This window comes from Chenopodium quinoa, unplaced genomic scaffold (genome assembly GCF_001683475.1).
Source record: "Chenopodium quinoa cultivar QQ74 unplaced genomic scaffold, ASM168347v1, whole genome shotgun sequence".
Lineage (NCBI taxonomy): Eukaryota > Viridiplantae > Streptophyta > Magnoliopsida > Caryophyllales > Amaranthaceae > Chenopodium > Chenopodium quinoa.
This window is the reverse complement of record NW_018744268.1, coordinates 3,137,600-3,157,959: the sequence shown is the minus strand read 5'-3', so window position 1 is coordinate 3,157,959 and position 20,360 is coordinate 3,137,600. Positions and strand designations below refer to the sequence as shown.

At 40.7% G+C, this 20,360-nt stretch overlaps 1 long non-coding RNA gene across 1 annotated transcript; it reads left to right on the top strand.

Annotated features, from left to right (window-relative positions):
• The first annotated feature begins 7,911 nt into the window (after positions 1 to 7,911).
• On the top strand, positions 7,912 to 8,945 carry LOC110694920. Its single transcript, XR_002505983.1, has 2 exons — positions 7,912 to 8,221; positions 8,803 to 8,945. It is a non-coding gene; the product is annotated as an uncharacterized LOC110694920 (long non-coding RNA).
• The last annotated feature ends 11,415 nt before the right edge of the window (positions 8,946 to 20,360 follow it).

The window sequence follows — 20,360 nt, the reverse complement described above, 5'->3', positions numbered from 1 at the left end:
AATAAAAGTCATATAGGCCATATTTGATAAAAAAAAAAAAAAACATATTGTTTAGCCTAATTAATTAATTCTAACATAAGTTTTTTGTATTTTAAGTTTTAAAAGGTACAAAAGGATGGTCCGTTGACAATCAAGGAACTTAATGAAGTTCGTGACATGTTGGCATCTTTTATCACCTTCAACATGTAAATGTCATTTTTATTGTAAATTTATGTTAACATTTTAACTATATTATTATTCATTAATTACTTACTATCCTTTGTATATATATATAACACTTTCTTTTTATTTTATTGCATTTGGGAATATTTATATCTATACATATGTGAATTCTTGTTTTTAATATTATTTGTATCCTATTATAATATTTAATATTATTATTATTATTAGTAATTATAATAATAATATTATTAATTATTTTATTTAATATTATTGCTGGAATTACAGGTTACTATTGCTGGAATTAGGCCCTGTTCTATTCACCCTTAAAAAGTAATATTAATTAAAAATAATTTCAGTTCAGTAAAAATAAGTTTAGTTCAGTAAAATTAATTTCAGTTCAGTAAAAATAATTTCACTTTAGTAAAAATAAGTTTAGTTTAGTAAAATTCAGTTTTCTTAAAGAAGAATTATAATAGAAAATCAGTAAAAAAAATATCAGTTAAGAAAAAATAATTTCAGTTCAGTAAAATTAATTTAAGTTCAGTAAAAATAATTTAAGTTCAGCAAAAATAATTTCAGTTCAGTAAAAATAATTTCAGTTCAGTAAAATTAAGGTTAACTTGTGCCAAAACCGGTTTATGGCACCGGTTTTGAACCAGTGGCAAAGTAGGGAGTAATTGGCACCCCCCACATTGTAACCGGTTCAAACCGGTGCCTTAAGCCGGGTTTGAACCGGTGCTTTTATGCTTTATTCTACTAGTGTTCTTTCGCTATTTTAATATTTTAAATCACTCAAGCTGTTGTTCTTTGAAAATTGCATAAGTTGCACACCATCCCATCACACGGCTAGGTAGATGTGGGTTGAAAAAAGAAAGGTATATCGTTAGATGAGGCTCAAAGTGGATTTCCAAGAAAGGATTTATATGTTCAAAAGGTGAAGGTGATATGATGAGCTACAAGGGTGCTTTGAATCATTGGTATACCTTGTGCTTAATTCGACATGGAAATTTTTATATTTTTTATTTTTTTTAATGCAGTGAAATGATCATATGCAAGAAAATAAATGCTCATTTTATTAAAAAAAAAGTGAAGGGTAAAAACCTAGAAAATAAGATCTAAGGAAAATAAAAGGTGCCTATGCTAAACTTATTAGGAAAATGATGAATAACAGAAACAGAAAAAGAGGTCATGAAATCTTGTCATTGAAGCTCGCCTCTTGTCTTGTGCCTTATCCTCACTCGCTCTTCTTGCCAGCTGGAGGTATGGGAAGCTTGTTATTATCAATCTAATGTTGGATAGCCTCTTTTAGCTTCCAAAAACTCTCAGTAGTATGTCCCCTACCTTGATGGTACTTGCAATGAGCGTCAGCATTCCAATAGGGTGACCTATTTTTGGCTGTGGGATCTTGAAGAGGTCCAATAGGAGCGATGAGTCCTTTGGCATGGAGTCGATCAAAAGCGGTATCGTAGTTCATCCCAATGGGAGTGAACTCTTTCCTTATTTGTTTCTTAGGTCTCTGAATATCCATGGCTAAGACTTCATTGAGATCAAAGGCACTAACATTGTTACTAGAGTGGGCATTTTCGGAAGAAGAAGGATCGTCATTCTTCTATCCTTTCCAGCCAATGTTGCTGCTATTGTTAGTAGCTTTTTGTTTTTCAAGGTCATCTTCAATTTCAATACCTATGTCATCGACGGACTTGAAAGTATTCAAATTATGTTGATATTTCAAATGCTTTGAATACTTGTCTTGAAGATTCTTAATGAACATCCTTACGGACTCCTTTTCAGTAGGGACTTCAATCATATTAGCGGAAGTTTCCTTCCACTTGTTGAAGAAGAAGGTAAACCCTTTTTTTTCTTTTTGTTTTAGCATCTCAAGTTTTCTATGGTCAGTTTCAACTTGAATATTACATTTATATATATAAATGAAAGCGTTTACAATAGCATCCCAAGTAGAGGTTTTTTCTTTGTCAAGGGAAAAGAACCATTGTTGATAAACGATTTAAAGAGATAAAGAAAACAATGAATGAAAGACTTTTCTATTAATCTTTTTAATATTCATTATGGTCTCAAAAGCCCTTAGTTGGAAATAAGGATTGCCTGTCGCCTTGAACCTAGGGGTGTCGTTGGCATTAAACTTCTACGGAAGAAGCTCCTTGTCCACTGAGACCCCTTTAGAGATAATGCCCTAGAATCTATATCCATTGGAGAGTTTGCTCAAGCTTTCTTGCATGAGCTCCATTTGTTGTTGCTTCATGGGGTCAAGCCTTCATCAATTTAGTTAAGTTGGCCACGTCCTTCCTAAGTTCGTTGACTTCTTTCTGAGACGTCATTATCTTCTTAGCTTTTCTTTTCCGACTAATAGGTTTGTCAAAAAGTAGCACTTGAACAAAAGTGTTGTCCTTGATTAATCGCCCTTCCCTCCTTGACCAAGTTCTATGAAAAGGGAAGTTAGGGATAATTACTTGTTAATTATTTGACTCAAACTCTTTTCAACTTGCAATAGATGGAAGGAGGTAGGAAGAATGATGATTGTGATTTGGAGAAAGCATGTATAGAATGGAAAGATGATGTAGATGAAGAGATATGAAAAAGAATTAGGAATAGAATGTACCCCCAACTCAAATGACAGAAAAATCGACTCATACATGAATCTAAGACATGGTCATGGTGACATATTTACGAAGTGTGTGCTAAGACTAGTGAGTGTAGGTGACATGTTTGACTCGTGTCATGACCATGTGACTAGACTATGTTATTGGAATTAATTAAGGACTAAACAAGACGATTATCGTTTATAAACTGATTAAGTATACTAATTAATTAGACTCGTCGCGAAGACTCGAGCAAAAATATGGAATGTCGCCGAAGCAACAGGATTGTCGCCAAACGCTAAGGACTAGTTCCAGACAACAACATTGTCTCCTGGTGCTAATTTAATCACTAGCGCATGGCGCTATAGTCCAAACCTCTGTGCCATTGCTGGAACAATGGTCTGGGACTGTTTCTAGTATATTTACTTCGAAAGGACAAGCCTAAAGTCATACTAAGTTAAGTTTGATCAATTTATTTAAAATTTAATCATTTATATTAATTAATTAATTAATTTAGCAAAGTCCTTTAGTCGTTAATTAGCTCATTTAAACTCATTCACAAGTTAAACTAGTGGAAGCACATACAGGTTATGCACAAACAAATAATGCACAAGTAATCAAATAGTCACAATATGTTGAAATGAGTTTGCAACCTAACCATGGCTCTAGTTCTCTAAAGTTTAGGATATGGGTTAGTAAAAAAGGGTCCATGGTTATGAGTCCAGATGTGCCGTGCGGAAGCCTTACCTTTGGAAGGGTTGGCACGAGTGGATGGGACCCTGCGAGTTAAACTCGCTTCCATGGTTTGGTGAATTCAACAAACTCGGATGTACCCTTCGTTGCCAGGACCGTTCGATTGGGTAAATGGAGCGAGAATTCCCAGAGGGTTATGGCCAAATGTAGAACACATATGGGTTTCTGAAAAAAGGGAAAAAACCAATCAAGAAGTAAAACCGAGCAAACAGTACTAGAAACTAGTCAAAACAAGAAGGTAGATTTCAAGCTCGGTATTGGAAGAATTCAGCACGAGAAAATAGTGTCTGTTGCCAGACAATGCCACTGTCGCCAGGCGGCAGAGCCATCGCTCGACGATGACGCTGTTTTCTCAACGCTAATTCCTATATGCCTCGGCAACTTTCTGTTCTTGAATTTTCCAGTTTTTCGCAGCGTTATTTAGACTTTAGTTGTGAAAGATATTTATGTAATTTCCTACGTGAAAAAACCCTATGCTTTTTACGCACTACTGATGTTCTTTCCAATGCGAACCTTTATATGCTTATGCCAATAATGTTAATCAAAATTACGCACATGAGATAGTTAGAAAATTTCGAGTCTCATCCACTCATTCTAAATTAATGCCAAAATAAATTTTAGGAATTAAAATAGAAATCCTCCCCAGCAGAGTCACCAAAAAACTGTAGGGAATATTTCAAGCATCCAACACTTGAGCCCCACTGTTATTATACACTTAAGCATGGGGCGTCCAAAGGGAAGGGAGGTAGAGTAAAATGAAAGGATTGGTTTCCTTCAAACAAGTGTATTATTTCGATAGGGGATTCGAAATTATTAGAAAGTTAATTTTTCAGTGAGGTCATAATCAAATGATCGGAATGCTTGGGTGGAGGCCACTTCTAATCAGTAATATTAATGCATAATTAATTTTACAGCTTAATCTTGACTGAATTCTTCGGGTCACACCCAAGAAACTAACGAGCCGAAGAGACGAATTAATTAGGAATTAATTAATAAGTCGACCGAGTAATTAATATTTAGACGTCGGAAATTCGAGCTTGGAGCGTCGGAACTGAATCTCAAATGTCGAGCCAAAATTAGGATTTGGCGAGATGGGAAAATGCTTCAAGTAACTAGTAAAACCCTAGCCACGTGAAAGGCTAGGGAAGCGCGCCAAATAGGAGTGTGCCACGTGGCAGCGCACATGGAAGCACGCCATGTGGCAGCCGCCAAGTGGCATCAGCCATGTTGGCAGCCACTAAGTGGCAGCGTGCCATGTGGCAGCATGCCAAGTGTAAAAAGGGGTCGCGGACCCGGGTGACGGTTCATGGACACGGGCCAAAAGGCAGTGGCCCAACCGATCCCAACTTGGGGCTCAAGGTTGGATGACACATGGTTAGCTCACAATGCATGTGAGTTGCCTTGGTAACCAAGTGAGAAAGTGGTCATCACCTAACCATGTGACACTTGTTACTTGTTCCTTGGTTTATTTAACTAAGGGATGAATTCATCAATCTTTCCATGTGGGATCTTTTTGTGAAAAAGTCTCATATTGAAAGATGAGTGAAATTCACAAGGAAGCTTTCCGTATAAATAGCCAAGGCATGGCTTGGGATTGTTCACTTGAGTAAGAGTTGGAAAAGGCATCACTATTGTGAAAACCTTTGAACTCAAGAGTTGAAAAAAGGCATCACCATTGTGAAAACCTTTTAACTCAATTACTCGGGTTTTGGTCGCGCCTTGCTAACTCCAAGGCATTGGACCTGGTCGGTGTTCGAGTTCTGGGTGGACTTCCGTTGGAGGTCATCGTAATTTCGAGGCTAGCTTTCGAAGTAAGAGCCCCTTGAGGTCGGGCGAAGCACGCGTCAAAGGTATATTTATCATCTTAATCTTGTCATTAAGTTAATTATGTTTATAGTTTTATTTATTGCGAGTGCGGTCTTGTTTTTGGATTTGTTTCCGCGGTGAGTCGGATTCACTAAACCCCAACAGCGGTATCGGAGCCTTGCTCGTTTATTTTTAAAATCATATTTATCTTTCAAGGTGTTTTTATGGCATAATTTTTCTGGTTTTAAGTTGCTAATTAGATTAGTAGCTCGATTTATTAATTTTAATCCCGTATTAGAGCTGACTTCAGCTCTCGAACCCAGATTTTGACCCAAAAATAGTGAATTTTGGGTGGACAAGGCGTTCCGGATATGGTTTTACCCATTTTAGGCTTAGTTTTTAGCCAAAAAATGAAGAGAAATGCACTTTTCGAGGGATTTTTCGTTTTTACGAAAAAATTGAAGTCTTTATAACCTTGAAAATTAATTGCATATTTTTTGTTGTTATGTAATTGGTTCAATCCTTATTTTATATGCAATATTAAACCACTTTAGGCATGATTACTTGGTAGTAATTTGTGTTTGAAAGCTTGGTTTTATTTTTCACATGATTGCAAATTAATTGCATTAAGTGTGAAATTCTTGTGTCTTTGAGGCTTCTAAGTACTAAAGATTCAATCTTTAATTATGTTAAGTGATTGAAACTTTGAGTTACTAAATTCCATGAATTTTGTTGAACTTTGTTAATTTAATCATTTTTAAGTTGATTGGAATCATAATGTTTGAAACTAGCTAGTGATAGAAATTTGTTTATCTTCATATTGGTGTAAGGAGGGTGATCCCATCATAAGGGGTCCTTCCTTAGATGCCCATGGCCATTTAAAAGCCTAGTACTTTACACTTGTTAGGGTGTACTAGGATTTGAATTCCTAACTGTTCGGGGGACCTTGAATTAGAATTGATTCTATCATCACGCGTTTTTATAAGAAACAAGTAGGAGTCGCCAATGAGTTTTGGGAAAACCCATAAACCTTGTTCACGCTTTCTCCCATATGGAGTTCATTGGATATTTAGCACAAATCATAAGTTTACCCATGCCCAAATTGATCTATATAAACCAGAAATGAGTTCGGGAGTGAGGGTACTAAAATAACGTTTCCCTTAAAGGAGAATTGCTATTCTAGCCCTAGTGCGACCTCTACAAGCTCTTCATTTTTAAGAATTTCATCACCAAACAATATATGCAATGTGATACCTAAAACTAAGTTAGTTGATTTTATTTACAAGCTTTAATCACGTAGGAATTACATTGCAAAAGTCGTTATTCTTTATTTAATTCAAATTCGTGAAAAGAGAAAAAGTAAACAAGATTCGCCTTAGCTTAGGCGATCAATCAATCAATTAATTATTCAATTCTAATCTTATTTAACACATGATAGTATGTGGAATCTGTTTTGGGTATTTTTGTCCCTCGGGAGAGTTACGTCACAAAGATTGGTCCGGCTCGAGCTGCACCTGCAAAACAACGGAGACTCTGGCTATTGGAGCTCCGCCTCCGACGATCAAGTTAGTAACTTGAAAGAGAATAAAGAATGCGGAAATTTAGGTGGGTATTTGCTTGGATTCCAAGCTCAGGTGTTTCTCCAATGAGAGAGAAAGTAGGTGTAATAAATTATTGATTGTGTCCCCAAAATGAGGAAATATCTCCCTATTTATTGGGTCGTTGGTAGGTGTGCCCCAATCTAGGTCACTTGACCTAGATTTTAGTGGGTTGCTGTAGGGAATAGATTTCAAGCTTTAATCCCACTAGCTTGAACCCCACTGTGATCATACACTAAAGTACGGTGGCGTCCAAAAGGGAAGAAGATAGAGCAAAAGAGTCACCAACAAGTTTTAGGAACTTGTAAACCGTTCATAGGATGAAGGTTACACCCCTTAACGATCCAAGAGATCGTCAACTCCATAAGGTCTAAAACCAAACAAGGGTTCGGGGATGAAGGTACAAATCCAACCTAAAAGAGATTGAACCTGCCCTAATAATAGGCCTCTACTTTATTCTGATCGTATTCACGTGCGCTTTCTGACTAACATGCAATCAATAGGATTAACCCTAAACCTGTTTAATCTATGTTGGTTGAATATTAATGCACAAATAAATCTATTATTGGCGATCAATTGAATTTATAATCACAATTAACCCTAACAAGATTATTAATTATCTTATTAAGCATGATTACAAGTACCAATTCCCTTTAAACATGCATAAAAGGTGTGATCAAATAATAATATATCAAGCAACAATAAATAATAATTAAAAAATAATAACTATAAAAATAATCATCAACCATGTTAAAGCATAATAAAAATAGCAAGATTCTAGGCATGATATTAACAAGATTAATAACAAACCCTAGCATGTCACTAACACTACTATAAAATGTCCAATAAGAAACGCGAGGTAGAGAATGGTTAAGCCGGATAAGCGTTTCACAAAACTATATAGAACGCCTCTCGTTGTAAAGCGTTTTGTAAAGGAATGAATATAGAACTTTTATCTACCTAACCGTACTGTATTACTTTTCCAATTAAAAAGTCACTTAAAAAAAACTTTGGGCCTTGTGCTCTTTTACAAATCACAACCGTTAATCAATAAAAGCTAATTTCTTTAGAAATGATACTCCTTCCCAAAATAAATGGAACTCCCTACTAAAACCTAACTCCTCCAAACGTTTGACAGCCGCTATCAACTCCTCACCATTAAACTATCAACTTCCTTTCATTTCACAAACCCACAAAATTCAAGAGGTGTTTTAAAATGGGTGGTCTAACATTCGCTCTTCTAATATTTTTACCCTTGACTTTATATCTTTTTGTTCCTGATTTTCTTTGACGAAGATTGCCATGGTATGTTGTTCTTCTTTTCCTAGATCTATTTTTGAGGTATTAGTTTCGTCAATTCTATATACGATTGGTGAATTTTAAACGTTTTTAAACTGAAGAACTTTTGTATTTGTTGGTTTGTTTTTAAAATGATGTATTTTTTCTCTGCTAAATTAGAGGTCGTTTTCAATTAGAGTGAATTCGCCTCTTTGTATACTAGACTAGATCTACTTTTGAATTAATTGTTCTCATAATTTTGGTTCTATATTTGCATCTTCAGGTCAAACAATTTGTTTAACTATATTTGTTTTCCATTAATTATTGGAATTCAGATTCAACTTTTATTCTTTCTAGTCCATGAGGTGATAAGTTTCTACTTGGTATATATTTTAAGTTGATTTTAGGGGAATGAGATTCTTTTGTTCATTCTTTATTTTTGTTGTTAAGACTTAAGATTTTGATTTCAACGAATGTAAATTCTATAGTGTATTGTTTAAACCTTGTGACTTGTTCTTTCTGAATTTTTTCAATTGATTTTCTTACTATCAATTTTATTGAATACGGATTGTGTTTGAATATTAATCTAATAGCACTTGTGTTTGCAGATATTTTGAAGTCTGGAGTTCATAAGCGACAAGTATTTGAAGCGGCCGGAAGGAGTAACGAAGATTTATTTTCTTGTATCATCTTGAATTATTTGTAAAATTGAAGTTATGAATAAAAATCTTGAGTATACAATTTTTGTAAATCCTTGTAGTTATATTTTGATATACTTGGTTATATTTAATCAGATTAATTTATTGTATATTGAATACATAGTATTAACTACGTAGTAATATACGGAGTAATATGTACGAGTATTTATTTTACATTGACTTGTAATTTTGACGAAGTTCCTCCTACGTGTAATCTTGTTAATAAATATAGGAATACAACAAATACATGAATACCAAAAAATTGCTCGATAATCTTGTAAATAAAAGGAAATAATACAACAATAATATAAATTAGATATTATTTATTTTTTAAAAAAATATTAGAGAACTGTTATCTAACCTAACCATTCTCTTTTGTTATGTTATATAAAACGGTGTAGTAGCCTAACCGTTCTGTTTTCCTTCATTATATTACGGTTTTAGGAAGGGAAAAGAGAACGGTTGTGACTAACAACCGTTCTCTATATATAAGTATATAGAACGCATACTCGACCCGTTTTCTATACTTTATACATCGCTTAGCAGAAGAACGGTCCTCAGGCTATCTATAAAGCCTATTTTAACCATTCTCTAAGCCTTTTTTGTAGTAGTGTAAGCAATAAAAATAAAATCTTTAGCCCTAACATGATACTAACAATCATAAATATTAGGAAGAACATAGGAAGCATCGCAACAATCATATTAAATGTTAAAATTACCCTAGACATGATACTAGGAATATTATAATAACAATATTAACATGATTTCTACATCATAAATCAATTAAAACTATTAAATTACTTACTTTGATGCCTCGTACCTCTTTCTAATTACAAAATACACACGTTAGTAACTTCAAGGAAAATAATAATCAAAACAATTAAATTAAATAATTGAAATAGAGATTTGGGACCAAACCTTCAGAAATTAAACCTTTCACGTCTAGGGCGAAGGCAACTTCGAATATGGCTAGGTGTTTCTAAGTCTTGCGAATGCGGAATTTTGTATTTGAGAAAAGGCTAGTTTAGAAAGAGAGAGAGAGAGAGAGAGAATAATCAAGAAAATCTTGATGAGAATTGGTGAATGATTAAATAGAGAATTAGAGAATTAATGATTGCGAATGAAAACTGATTGTAGGTGAAAGTTCGTGAGAATTGTTGAATGAAAACGGAGTTTTTAATACGTTATTTATAGAGAAAATCAGCCAAAAAGATAAAATATCAAAACGGAGCACTTGGCGCACGCAAAACGAGATTGGCGCACGCAAAACAGAGCTGGCGCCAGCACCAGCTTATTGGCACTAGGCGCCAATGGCTAGCACCAGGCGCCAGGCCTGGTTCCAGGCGCCAATGCCTGGAGTCAGGCGCCAGGCCTGTTTTTTGACGCGTTTTCGAAAATCAGATAAGTTTTGCCGTACTGGAGGATAAAATCGTATCTTTTCCTCGAAAATGCTTTTTGATTTTAATTAAAACTCTGAAAAGTCAATTTATCAATGCTAATTGAATTAGGAATGAAAAGAACATTCTAGAAGAATCTAGAAGACTAAAACCATTCCTAATTGCATTAGGAATGATAAATCATATTAGGCCCTCCTCTAGATCATTGGGCCGTATATAAAGCTCAAACCGGGCCCACTTTGGTAAATTGGCCATAACTTCCTCAATATTCATCGGAATTGGGCTTATAATATATCGTTGGAAAGGTATTTGCAAGCCCCATCCAACTACACTACTATTGGAACCATATCATGGACCAACCAAACTGGATTGGCTGTTTTCTTAAAATAAGTTTTCAAAAACAGAGAGAAGAGAAAAAAAATTAAAACTTTCCGCAACACTAGACTTTCCACACTTTTGCTTCATTCGATTATGATTCGACGTGAAAGGTGCTCATCACTGGGTTTGGTTTTGGGGAGACACAAATGGGTGTCGATAGTTGCGCCTTATTATAGCGCTTCTTGGGATTTGGGCCCTTGAAGGCCGTAATTTCTGAAATTATCTGAAGGGGACACGTGTCAGGTGGTTATTGGTCCACTTGGGCCCGCCTGAGCTTAACACGTGGCATTCTCTTAATGGCCCACTTGTCTAGGGTATTTTTACCCTAAATATTTGCCCCTCACAGGGGTCACGTGGCTGCCACATGACGCCTGTGACACGTGTCCACCTATGAAAGCTGAATAGTAAAAACGGCTAGTAAATTTAGGGTGTGACGGGGATGCCCCCGTTTTACCCCTCTATAAATAGAAGTTTACCCCCTCCCTTCTCTCACTATTTCATTTTCTTTGACTTTCTAGAGAGAGAAAGAGAGATTAATAGAGAGAGATTCTATGGTTCCGTCTCCGTCAGATTCTCAAGATTTCCGTGTGCTAACTTTGCAACACCCGGTCACCATCTGTAGAAGTTTTAAGAGTTTCCAGATGTTTAGGGTAAAAATACCCTAGACACGTTGACCAATGAGAGGAGGCCACGTGGCGAGTTCAGGATGGCCAAGTGGCCCAATATCCTCTTGACACGTGGCCCCCTTGGACAAGCCTCTGAAATGGCGGCCTTCAAGGGCCCAAATCCCTAGGAGCGCCGTAAAGCAGCGCAACCCACTAAAATCTAGGTCAAGTGACCTAGATAGGGGCACATTCTCCAAAGACCCTATAAATAGGGAGATATTTCCCTATTTTGGGGACACGTTCAATCATTTATTACACCTACATTCTCTCTCATCAGAGGAACACCTGAGCTTGGAATCCAAGCAGATCCCCACCAAAATTTCCGTACTCTTTATTCCCTTTCAAGTTACTAACCTGATCTTCGGAGGTGGAGTCCAACCATCCGAAGTTTCCGTTATTTTGCAGGTACAGCTCAGCTGGACCAATCTTTGTGACGTAACTCTCCCGAGGGATAAAAACACCCAAAACATTTGGCGCCGTCTGTGGGGAGAGTACCTCGAAGATGGTTCAAGAGTCTGTACCACCTCCTAAGCGTCTGGGCGATGAACCAGAAGTTTTCACAGACCAAGAGGATGAAGATCCTTAGGTTGAAACCTATATAGCCGATGATGGCTCTTGATAACCAAGCGCATCCGGCCCAGAGACACTCTGGAGCGGGGTGCTAGCCAGGCAGGTACAAATCGACCCCCTGGGAAGCCGGAAGGGGAAACCCAAACGACAGGTGGATCAGCTCCCGTCACCCGAGATGAACTCATGAAGTTCATGACAAGTTTCAAGGGTGAAATCAAAGATCTGATCTCTAAGAGCCGGCCTGGCCTGAGTAGGGGTCAGGCGGAAAAAAAAAACTCCTCTAGAGAAGGGGAAGTCAGTCAGAGATCGACAGCCAACTCCTCATCCAAAGGAGAAGGCAGCCAGGACCATTGATTGGTCCACAATTCTTCTGCCTAAGAGGAATGCCAACAATCCCCGCCGGACTCAACAACCAGTGGGAAGTAAAAAAATCAAGTCCTGATGCCCGGGAGATCATCACCTGCAGGAGGAACCAACAGTTGTCTGAGTCGGCTTCTACGTCAAACTTTCCAGACATCTTCAACAACACCTCTGCAGGGAATGCACTTTCCTTGCATGAGAGCCAGATAGGCGGTAATACTGTCCACTTTGGCCCTCAGATGATTGGGATTGTACCGTATGTACCTTCTCAGGTCTACGGGCAGTATCCTCCTTATTTTATGCAGTCGGCCCTCTTTGGAGGACTGGCAGCTTTGTCTGCTCCGCCTGGGTGAACAACCTTCTGCGTTCACCTAAGAGATAACTGAGGCGCCAAAGCCGGCCAAGGTTAAAAATGTGTTGGTAGGTACTTATGATGGTACCACCAACTCGAAGATCACCTCATGGCATACACCAACCTCATGTACTTACAAGGGTTGGATGATGCCACTTGGTGTCGATGCTTCCTGGCTACATTGAAGGGCATTGCCCAACAATGGTTTGGCAACCTGCCAGCCGGGTCCATTGATAGTTTCAGGAAGCTTGCCTTCTTGTTTGCTTCCAACTTCTCAACGAACATCCCTGCTAAGAAAACAAGTCTTGACTTGAGCACCATTAAGCAGGGGGAGAGAGAAGGGCTGCGCTCCTATGTCAGACAGTTTAATCTGATTAGAATTCAGATTCAACGACTGTCTGATAAGGTAGCTTTTACAGACTTCTTCAAAGGTCTGAGAGACGGGTCAACTTTTAAGTTCGACCTAGTCAGAAATGGGGTTTTCACCTTACAGGCAGCCCTAAGGGAGGCGGAAAGCTACATTCAAGCTACCGACCTCTGCTCGCCTGGAAGCCTGTCGGACTTTAAGAGGTCCGACAAGAAGAAAGACAGCCGGCCTGCCCAGCCGGCCAAAAATAAAGAAGATAGCAAGAAGAGAAAAGAAATATGGGCGGTTAGTGATTCTGACCAGCCGTCCCAGAAGAAGAAGAAAGAGTTTAAACCGTACGTTCCTAAGTACGAGTTTAACAAGGACTGTAACTCCATCCTCATGGAGATCAAGGACCGGCTGTCCCTAGAGAAGTTGAATCCCATGAAAAGTTCCATTCAATCAAGGAACAAAAATAAATTCTGCCCATACCATGAGGAAGTTGGCCATGACACCAACGACTACTTCAGCCTCCAACGGGCGTAGGACTGTCTGGCTGACAAAGGGATGTTACAGTCCTATATTTCCAAGTCAAAAGGGACTAATAAGAAGAACCTAGGGTAGTCGTTTAAGACACCCCATCCTGCTAGTAGTTCAGACACCGATAAGGAGCCGGTCTACACCATAGCAGGCGGGTTCTCATGCGGTGGCCCTACCATCCGGGGCACCAAGAGCCATCTTCAAAAGATGGAAAAAGATGATGATGAGCAGGCGTCTGCTAGCTCCTCCTTCCCGGATGTCCTTATCACTGAGAAGGACAGGGGCAGCGTCCGCCGTTCGTATGACGACCCGGTCGTCATTAAATGTAAGGTTGCAAACCAGCTGGTTGGACGAATCCTTATTGACACCGGCATCTCGTCGGACATCATCAGCCTCCGGTGCCTGCAAAAGCTGAAATACAACGTCAGCAACATGCATCCGGTTACCCACCCCTTGGTTGGCTTTGGGGGTGGAATGGTTTACCTAGTCGGAAGGGTTGAATTACTAATCCGGCTGGGTGAGAAAGGAAAAGGACGACACCTGGTCGTCAAGTTCTTGGTCGTTGAGGAGCTAACCGCTTACAACATTATTCTAGGCTGGCCCACCCTCAACGAAGCCAAGGCTGTAATCATCCCTTCCCTCATGCTCATCAAGTATGAGAGGGATGACGGCTCTGTTGGTTCCTTGAATGGGGATCAGAAGACGGCCCGGGAGTGCTATCTCTCAGCCGCCAAAGATATTGTGGCCCCAGACAGCCAAGGGCAGGAACCAATAGACCTTGACAATGTCAAGGATGCCGACCCAGCCCCAGCCCATCAGCATCCGGAAAGAAAAGAAAGGCACCGCTGCTAGTGGAGGTGAAGAAAGAGAAAAAATAGCAATCACTGACCGGGGAGCGGTCAGCAGAGCTCCGTCCCCAACCGGATGGAGACCATATTGACATACCTCTGGACGACAGCTGTCCAGAGCGTACAGTTAAGGTTAGGACGGCTGCCATGCTAAGTTGGGTGCATATCTGCACCTCCTGCTGAAGGAATTCAAACACATTTTTGCCTTTCAGGTGGAAGAGATGCCAAGCGTTAGCTCGGATCTTGTTGTCCACAAACTCACTGTGGATCCTAAAAAGAAGCTCATCCGGCAAAAGAAAAGAAATCACGGCGAGGAAAGAATTCAGGCGACAGCTGCCGAAGTAAAAAAGTTGTTAGACGCTGGGTTCATTCGGCCATGTAATTTTCCCGACTAGGTGGCGAATGTTGTGCTTGTAAAAAAGCCGAATGGTACCCAGCGTATGTGTGTTGATTACAAAGACCTCAATAAGGCATGTCCTAAGGACAGTTACCCACTTCCAAAGATCGACAGTCTGGTCGATTCGAAAGCCGGGCATGCCTTGATGAGTTTCATGGACACCTACTCCGGCTTCCATCAGATACCCCTGTGGAAGAAAGATCAAGAGAAGACAACCTTTGTCACTGATCAGGGGTTATTCTGTTACACTATGATGCCGTTTGGCTTGAAAAATGCGTCGGCTACATTCCAACAGATGATTAATAAGGTCTTCATTAATCAAATTGGGAGGAATGTGGAGGCGTACATTGATGACGTGATAGTCAAATCCAAGCAGCAGGCGGATCACCTTGCTGATCTCCGAGAAACCTTCACCACACTCAGGCGGCATAAGGTTATGTTAAATCCTAAGAAATACGTCTTTGGTGTTGAGTCTGAGAAGTTTCTCAGATTCCTGATTGATCAAAGGGGGATAGAGGCTAACCCCGAGAAGATACAGACGGTAATTGACATGAAGTCACCCCGCACTTTCAAGAAAGCACAAAGACTAACCGGTTGCCTAGCGGCCTTGGGGAGGTTCCTCAGCCGGTCAGGTGACAAATGCCTTTACTTCTTCCAAGCAATCAGGAAGAAGACCAGATTTGAATGGGGGGATGATGCTGAGGCGACCTTTCAAAAGCTGAAAGAGCACTTGCACTATTTGCCAAGGTTTGTTAGCCCTCTCCCCAAAGAGTCGTTATACATGTACCTAGCCGTCTCAGATCATGCCCTCAGTGCTGTTCTCCTTGCTGAGAGAGATGGCATTCAGCTCCCGGTATATTTCATTAGCCATGTTCTAAAAAATGCTGAGCTCCGATATCCCATGGTTGAAAAATTTTGCCTTGCTTTATATATGTCCTTTAAGAAATTGAAGCCGTATTTTCTGGCCCATCCGGTGGTAATTTACACCGATCAGCCCCTCAAGCGGCCAATGTCCACCTTGGAATCATCCGGCAGAATGTTGAAATGGGCTATTGAAATGCAAAGTCTTGAAATCACTTTTGAACCTAGAAAGGCAGTGAAAGGTCAGGCGTTTGCCAAATTCATTGTTAACATGACACGGCCGGTTCCACCGGATAACCTAGATCAAGTTTGGAAAGTGTAAGTAGACGGGAGCTCGACGAAGAACGGCTGTGGTGCAGGAATTATATATGAGTCCCCTGAGGGGGACATATTTGAATATGCACTGCGGTTTAAGTTTCAAGCCTCAAATAACGTGGCGGAATATGAAGCCCTGCTAGTCGGAATTCGCATGTGTAAGGAAGTAGGGGCAACTAAAATTGACGCCTACTCTGATTCACAGTTGGTTGTTAGCCAGTATGAGGGAAAATATGAGGCAACTCATCCGGCTATGATCAAATGCCTTTAGGCAGTCAAAGAAGAGGCCGGGGCACTTGAGCAATTCCATCTGAGTCAAGTGCCCAGGTCAGATAACAACCAGGCGGATGCGTTGTCCAAATTGGCTTCATCCGCCTGCTGTGATATGCCTTGGTCAGTCTTTTGGGAAGTTCTCGAAAAGAGAAGTATATATATGAAGAGCCCATTGGAATCCTGGACCGAAGCTCTACCTGGATGGATGGCATCCGGGCATATTTAGCAGACGGCATACTTCCTGATTCACCACAGGAAGCAGCCGTCATGAAAAAGCGAGCAGCAAACTTTGAGTTGAGAAACGGAGAGCTCTTCAAGGCGGGTTTTCCTTAAACCCCTATTGAAGTGTGTTACCCCAGAAAAGGGGAAAGAAGTTCTTGAAGAATTGCATGCTGGGTACTGTGCCTCTCATATAGGCGGAAAGTCCCTAGCCGTCAGAGCCAGGCGGCATTACTTTTGGCCCACTCTTGAAGCAGACGCTAAAGAGTTGGTGAAGAGATGTGACAAATGCCAGAGGTTTGGCAAGCTTATTCACCGCCCGGCTACTAATCTGACGGCAATCCACATCCTAGTCCCGTTTGCTAAATGGGGCATGGATATCTTGGGTCCTTATACGCCTGCTCCAGGCGGAAAATGCTACATTTTGGTGGTTGTGGATTATTTCACCAAATGGGTAGAAGCTGAGCCGGTCAAGAACATCAAGACAAAGGATTTCATCTCTTTCATTTGGAAGAACATCATCACCCGGTTCGGGGTACCTATGTCTATGGTGTTTGATAATGGCCCTCAGTTTGAAACACCTCATCTTAAGACTTGGTTGGGAGATCAGGGTATCTCACATTGTTTTGCATCAGTCGGCCGACCCCAAGTAAACGACCAAGTTGAAGCCTTCAACAAACTCATCTCAGACGGCATAAAAAAGAAAATTGAAAGAGCCGGAGGCTTGTGGGCAGAAGAGCTAATTCATGTCCTATGGGCCATCCGGACTACCACCAAAGGGGCAACCGGTGAAACCCCATTTCTTATGGTATACGGTACTGAAGCTGTCTTGCCCATTGAGCATTACGAGCCGACTCTAAGAGTCATGCTCTATGATGAAGAGGCAAATTCGGAGGCCATGCGACTGGCATTGGACTCCCTCCCGGAACACAGGGGCAATGCTGCCCTGCGCCATGAGATATACCGTCTGAGAATGACGAGAGCCTACAACAAGAAAGTACACAAGCGTCCTTTAAAAGTTGGCGACTTTGTGTTACAAAAAATGGAGGCAACCGGTAGGGCCAATGAAGCTGGAAAGCTAATTCCTAATTGGGAAGGCCCCTACCGGATTTATGAAGAAGTCAGGGATGGCACCTACCGTCTGGAAACTCCAGACGGCCGGCGACTACCTAGAACTTGGAATGTAGATAACTTAAAAAGTACTACTTCTGAGAAATGTAAATTTTTTGCAAACAGTGAGTCAATCAATGAGAAATCAGACTTTGTTTGCAAAATTGTTTTGCTATTTTTATATTTACTTATCTGCTTAGGTTATCCTCAGACGGAACTCATGTTTGACTGTCTAAGTTTGACACTTAGTGTAGATCTAATTATATAATTATATATCCGCTTAGGTAATACCCAGACAGATTACCATGTTTAATTAACTAAGTTTGATACTTAGTGAAATTTAATGTTACATTTACCCTTCCGCCTGGGTAATACCCAGACGGACAAATTGTTTAACCAACTAAATTGACATTTAATATAAATATGATACCACGTGGCCAATGGCCAACTTAAAAAACTAAGTACAAAAACGCTTAATGGCTACACAACCGGTCTCAAACGAGACCAAAGGCCAAATGGCTGGATGGTTACTTATTTTATAAAACCGCCTGTCCCAACATGGACAATGGCGTCCGGCGACACCCCCCCGGGTGCAATTGTGACAGAGAACAGACTATTTGTCGGTTCTACGTACCTATGCAGACGGAAAAAATTGAACGACCAAATTGGTCAACTCATAACCGTCTGACCATAATAATCTACGAAGAACGGTTAAGTTACCGAATACCGGATGCCCCGATGCATCAGTCGGTTACCGGCTGAAGTTCTCACTTAGGTTATTTATTCCAAAGTTGCACTCTCTCTCCAAATTGGGGCAAAAGATTTTGTGCAATGGCTATGAAATAACCCCAAACGGAATATTACTGCCTGGGTAAGAGGCTCAAAGCACCCGCTCTAATGGCCGGCTGTGCACTTGGTTTGGGGAAATCACCATTATGATTGATTAGCCTAAAAACACTCCATACTTCTCCAAGTATAAAGTGTCTTCAAGCCAATCAATCAATTTGAAATAAAACCAACCAGACAGCCGTCTAGGGGCAAGAGCACCCGGATTGCAAATTGCCGCATGCTTTTTTAAGTTAGGAAAAATATTAAAGAATTGCCAATATACGCGAAATTCAAATTGAAAAATTCAAACGCAAGCATGTATAAACAACCGATTGAGTCGGAATACTTCATTAATATTAAAAATGGCACAAAGGCCAGAATAAGTGTTAACCGAAGTCACATCCGGTGAAGAGGCAAAAAACAAATTGTTAACCCAACTCCATAGTTGGTAAAGATACAACACTACACGACATACAAGTCGGCAAAGAAAGTAAATGGCATACTGCTGCAGAATTTGGGGAGGCTCGCCTAGGGCTGAGGTGGATGCTGCTGCTCCAGCTGATCTTGGCCAGTTGGGCCTTCATTTTGTTCACCAGCCGCCGGCTTCTCAGTATCAGAGACTTCATATCCCTGCTCGGCAGTCCAACTTCGGAAGCGAGGCGGAGGAGCCTTACCCAGCACTTGGGCATCATACACCTCAGTGGCGTAATCATACCTGAGTTTATAGACTTCAAAGTCTATATCTGGGTAGAGGAGGCTCCAAGTGATTTTCAAGCGGGCTGCATTATCCCGCTCATTTTCCTCCATCAGCTATTTTTGCTATTGGGCGATCTCATCCGACTGCCTGTTCTGCAGATTGACGATCTCAACCCCCAGGCGGGAAACGTCTGCCCGAAGTTGGGCGTTTTCCTTATCGGCATCTTCAAATGCCTTGAGCTCAGATTTGGCATCCTTCAGCTTTTGCTCAAGGTCATCAGCCCGGCTGGTTGCTTCATCGTTCGCAGCCGTCAAGCTCCAGATCAGCTCCTCCTGTTTCAACCCTACTACTTTAATATTTAAACCACACATATAATTAGCATATTCAGCAGAGTTGAGGTTTTCAAGGGCCCTCCGTTTGGCGTCATTTACCTCTTCCTGTTTCCGCCTGAAGGGCCCCGGAGTCCGTCCACTCTCAATATTTCCTGAGAAAAGAGCAGCCGGATTATGATATACTTAGTTAAAATAAATAAAGATATCAGGGTTGTGGGATTCTTTACCTCAGCCAGCTGGCCCATTATCCGGTCGAAGTCCACTACCTGCAGATCAGGTATGAAGTTCTTCTCTGACCGGGTGAGGGTCCTCACCATCCGTTTTGCGAAACCAGCAAGATTTGGCTCGTCGGATGTTAGATCTGCACCAAAAGTAGTACTCTGTGAGTAAGAGACAGCGTAGTTGGCATTCATCCACTGCCGGCTGTTGACTAAACCCCCGGAGGGGTCTACCTTAGTCTTGAATATCATGAAGTTCAAGTGGCCAAGGTATTTCAATCTCTCCCTTACCTTGTGATTTGCGTATTTTTATACCCGGCCAAGTGGCCCAATCGGAAGCCGCCACGTGTCATTAGTAGAGGTGCCACCTGGACCTTTGAGATGGCGACACGTGGTAGGCAGCCATCCCTCCGTTCTGGGATGATTGATGATCCAGAATGGACCATTAGGAGGGAGACACGTGTCACCCTAAGAGGTGCCCGAAAGCCTTTTGGGATCAGTGACACGTGTCACCCAGATATTGCTTCTGGAATGGCGTCCTTCAAGGGCCCAAACCTTGAAGTGCCCTTTTGCGGCGTGACCTAATCCCTAGGTCACCAGATGACACATGTCACCCAGATATTGCTTCTGGAATGGCAGCCTTCAAGGGCCTAAACCTTGAGGTGCCGTTTTGCGGCGTGACCTAATCCCTAGGTCACCAGATCCTAGGGAGGGCACACTTTTCCAAAAGACCCTATAAATAGGGAAAATTCCCTCATTTAT